This window comes from Aquarana catesbeiana, linkage group LG09, assembly GCF_042186555.1.
Source record: "Aquarana catesbeiana isolate 2022-GZ linkage group LG09, ASM4218655v1, whole genome shotgun sequence".
Classification (NCBI taxonomy): Eukaryota; Metazoa; Chordata; class Amphibia; order Anura; family Ranidae; genus Aquarana; species Aquarana catesbeiana.
Window position 1 is genome coordinate 27,403,819 of NC_133332.1, and position 5,298 is coordinate 27,409,116.

The window sequence follows — 5,298 nt, forward strand, 5'->3', positions numbered from 1 at the left end:
ATTTGAAAGGAAAAAAAAACATAAAGATCACCACGCTAGCAATATTAAGAGGAATTTCCCACACACCCTATTGCAATGTAATAGTCTCCTTCTACTCCAAAATGTACCCAGGGCTACAGAACTCCACTAATTATACATTTAGATTTTATTTTTTTTTTAAAGCATAGTATAAAGCAAGTATACCGCTGGCCTTTTTTTTTTTTCCCTGCAAGATAAAGTCATAATGTGCTAGTATGCATCCTATACTAGCACATTATGTGAAACTTACCCTAAAACAAAGCTGTTTCAGTGCCGAGATGTCAGCGCTGCAGCCGCTTCCATCTTCACCCATCTTGCTTCTGGGTATGCAGGTTCCGCCTCTGGGACTAGCCGCAGCCGCGATGACGTCACTCCTGGGAGCTGCTGTTCACGGCGCAGGGCTCGGAGGGAAGGGCACGGCTGGCCGTTCCTTCAGAGCTCATTCACCAGTGATGTCACTGGCTGCATATAATGTAAAGATCTCCTAAACGGCACACATATAGGAGATATTTATAGTACCTATTAGGTAAGCCTTATTATAGGCTTACCTATATCTAAAAGTCAGCTATGGAGGTTTACTTCCTCTTTAACCACTTGCCTACTGGGCACCTATACCCCCCTCCTGCCCAGATCAATTTTCAGCTTTCAGCGCTGTCACTCTTTTGAATGACAATTGCGCAGTCATACAACACTGTACCCAAATGACATTTTTATCATTTTTTCGCCACAAATAGAGCTTTCTTTTGGTGGTATTTGATCACCTCTGCGGTTTTTATTTTTTGCGAAACAAATAAATAAAAGACCGAAAATTTTGAAAAAATAAAAGTTTTGCTTTTGTTTCTGTTACAATTTTTGTAAATAAGTAAGTTTTCTTTTTCACTGATGGGCACTGATAAGGCGGCACCAATGAGTGGGCACTGAGGATGGGCACTGATATGTGTACCCAAATGAAATTTTTGTCATTTTTTCGCCACAAATAGAGCTTTCTTTTGGTGGTATTTGATCACCTCTGGGTTTTTTATTTTTTGTTAAAAAAAATACAAAACCGTTTTAGATTTTGGTAATAATTTTTGCAAACAGGTATTTTTTTTCTCCTTCATTGATGTACGCTGATGAGGCTACACTGATAGGCTGCACTGATGGGCACCGATAAGCTGCATTGATGGGCATTAATAGGCGGCACTGGCAGGTGGCATTGATGGGCACCAATAGGTGGCACTGATGGGTGGCAGTGATGGGCACTGCTAGGTGGCACTGATTGGCACCACTGGTGGGCATTGATAGGTGGCACTTGTGGTCACTGATTTCTGGCACTTGAGTAACGTAGGCACTGATTGGTGGGCACTGATTTGTGGCACTGGCAGGCGGTACTGGTGGGCACATAACATGTTGTTCCTCTTCGGGACCGATGTCCCTGCAAACAGAAGCCGGTTATCGGCATTTTTTCTCCTCATGCTGTCAGCGTGAGAAGAAAAAAAAAAAAAAAGGATTACCGATCCTCTGTTTACATCACGTGATCAGCTGTCATTGGCTGACAGCTGATCATGTGGTACCCTGTTTCCCCGAAAATAAGACCTAGCGTGATTGTCGGTGATGGCTGCAATATAAGCCCTACCCCCCAAATAAGCCCTAGTTAAATTCCTTGTAGGTCTTATTTTCAGGGTAGGGCTTATTTTTGGGGAAAGAGGGTAGGGCTTATTTGGGGGGTGGGGCTTATATTGCAGCCATCACCGACAATCACGCTAAGTCTTATTTTCGGGGAAAAAGGGTAAGAGGCCAGTATCAGCCCCTTACTTGGATCTGTGATCACCTGAGTTTCATTGACTCGGGTGATCAGAGTGCGCGCCCCCTTCAGGGGGGCGTGGCAAGTCTGCAAAGGGGAGGACGTCAATAGACATACTCCCGGTAAAGCAGATCTGCTCTGTAGCCGTCATTCGGCTATAGCGCGGATCTGAAGGAGTTAAAGCTGAACTGCAGTCAAACAGCTCAATACATGGATAACATACAGAAAAGGATCTGTATTTCTGTCCATCCAGTCCTGGCAGGGCAGGAGACCTGATTTTTCTCTGCTAACAAGTAATGCTTACCGGTCTTGTCCCTCCCCCAGCTTGTGATTGGACAGTGAAAGGAGAAGCAGCAGACTGATAAGCTCATCTCTCTGCTCTCGCCTCACCTATCAGTATTATCCGCCCTGAAAAATTCTGCCCAAAATAAACGCCTTGTTTGCCTCGCGGTAGATACGCCGCTGCTTATAGGGCACTCTGAGTTCAGGGCCCAAAGCCAACGTTACAGGCCGGCTCCATGCTTCCCTTTCTACAGGCTTCTTGTGTCGGGATCTGAGTATGGTTCCCCCGAGGCGCGATCAATCTGAAAGCTGCAATCATTTCCTGCTCACAGTAGAGGTCATCCATCACCTAAGGACAATAGCAAAAAAACGGAGGATTGCTGGTAGTGGGAGGGGCTATACAGGCTGTCCTAACAATTTTATTTGCCAATGCCCTCATCTGAAGGAGACAACATATAACCCATGTTCAAGACAAGTAGTTGTAACCCCTTACATACACCCAATGAATTGCCTGACCTCAGGTGATACACAGAGATTAAACAAAGCCTCCTACATATGTGGTACTTGTTTATCTGCAGCAATTTGTCCTGTATCTCCTTGTAAAATTCAGAGATGAAAATAATTTTTCAGACTCACAAAGCAGGAGGGGGGGCTGCATTTACACACTGTACGAGAGCTTCGAGTCCTGACTGGAGGGAAAGGAAAAGGAAAGGGAAAGGGACTCAGAAGCGATTCATGTTGATAGCAGAGGAACGAGATAGTAGACAGAAATTAAACTAAGTGCTTCAGAGAGAGAGGCAAGTAAACACTATAGTACTATGCGATTTGCTCAGATTTCATGTCTGGGGTTTACAGCCACTTGTCCATGCCCATGTCCTGTACGATTAAGAAATTTATACCAATGTAAAATCAAGTGCAGTTGCAAAATTTTGTATATGTTCAATGTCAAAAATTATATACTAGATAAATCAATTTGTCCTTTTTTGTTGTAGTCCTGATAAAGGGTGAGTTTTGACCTCTGAAGCACACTGGCCGTTTTGTGAAGTCATCAATTTCGTTTTACACTGGAATAAATGTATATTTGGACACCTTTTTTTTTAGCGGGGTCACATGTTTACATATCTCCCTTTGTGCTGGGACTGTGCCTCACTCCCAGAGACTGGGGTCTCAGAGAGAGCCCCCCAGGCCCCATACTTAACTCCCAGCACAGAGACCGGGGTCTCACAGAGAGCCCCCCAGGCCCCGTACTACACTCCCAGCACAGAGACCGGGGTCTCACAGAGAGCCCCCCAGGCCCCGTACTACACTCCCAGCACAGAGACCGGGGTCTCACAGAGAGCCCCCCAGGCCCCATACTACACTCCCAGCACAGAGACCGGGGTCTCACAGAGAGCCCCCCAGGCCCCATACTACACTCCCAGCACAGAGACCGGGACTCGTGGAGAGCCCCCCAGGCCCCATACTACACTCCCAGCACAGAGACCGGGACTCGTGGAGAGCCCCCCAGGCCCCATACTTCACTCCCAGCACAGAGACCGGGGTCTCACAGAGAGCCCCCCAGGCCCCATACTACACTCCCAGCACAGAGACCGGGACTCGTGGAGAGCCCCCCAGGCCCCGTACTACACTCCCAGCACAGAGACCGGGGTCTCACAGAGAGCCCCCCAGGCCCCATACTACACTCCCAGCACAGAGACCGGGACTCGTGGAGAGCCCCCCAGGCCCCATACTACACTCCCAGCACAGAGACCGGGACTCGTGGAGAGCCCCCCAGGCCCCATACTACACTCCCAGCACAGAGACCGGGACTCGTGGAGAGCCCCCCAGGCCCCATACTTCACTCCCAGCACAGAGACCGGGGTCTCACAGAGAGCCCCCCAGGCCCCATACTACACTCCCAGCACAGAGACCGGGACTCGTGGAGAGCCCCCCAGGCCCCATACTACGTTCCCAGCACAGAGACCGGGGTCTCACGGAGAGCCCCCCAGGCCCGCCGTTCGGCTCTCCCTGTCAGCGCAAACCGAGGAATTCCGTTTACCGGTACTTCCTGGTTCATATCAGCTGTGATTGGTCACAGCTTATCACATGGTAAGGAGCCTCCATCAGAAGCTCCTTACCATGATCGGAGATGCAGCGTGTCAGATTGACACACCGCGATCGCCGCGCTGCACGCCCTGGCATGTTATCCTGCTGGACGTCATATGACGCCCAGTCAGGATAACAGATCCACCGCCCAGCCGTCGTTCTGCTATAGGCCGGGCAATAAGTGGTTAAAAACCAGTGCGGGCGTGCGGGGCCTGCCCACGTCATTTCAGACACAGCTCCAGATCCTGAATGGACTAAAAGCCTCAACATCCTTAGTGGCTTCCGGGTTGTAGTTCTCGATGAACTACCATGGCGCTGTGGAGCACTGTGGTAGTTCATTGAGTGTTCCTGTGAGGCAGTATCGGCTTATCAGTACGGGATGTACGGGTAACACCATACACTGACAGGTCTGTAGGGGACCTGCATGGCATCAGCGATCTGCTGTTTGCTGGTGCAATGCTTTTCAGGCTCCTGCAACAAAAAATAATAAATGCACTTTTTTTTACCTGCAAAAAAACATGCATTTATTTTTATTTTTAAAACGTATCCTTTAAATAGTGTTTTTGGTGTGTGGTGCTCAGATGCAGTGAATATCCACTTTTGGACTTCAAACATGCCTGCCTTTGCTCATCTCCCTTACATGGTGGACTGATGGGACTAGTAGTTTACACAATAAAGATAAGGATTTTATGCTCTCTTTTCAGCTCACATGTAGTTCCAAGGACAGTGCATTTCTGGCAAGATCAACCAGTATTGTCTGTACTTGCTGAAAATATTTTTAGCCAGAAAAAAGAAAACAAATGCAGCCACCACATCCAGGGACAGGCGAGCTGCAATATATTCAATTTTACAATATGTGACCCATTAAATTACACCTTTCCGGTGAGAAGATCTGCACTCACCAGGAATGAATCGAGGTATGTTATGATCCACAGCTGTAGGGAATAGATATTTCATATTTAATAATTAAATTGCTCATCAGATCTTAATAAAACACGCTCAGTAGAGGTAAACAACCCTTTGTACTTTGAGGACACCTCCAATACGGATTATGCAAATAATTGTATGCGGAAAAACCCAAAGCAGCTTGCACTGCATTTTTGCCATTACATGGTTATTAGGAATCAGAC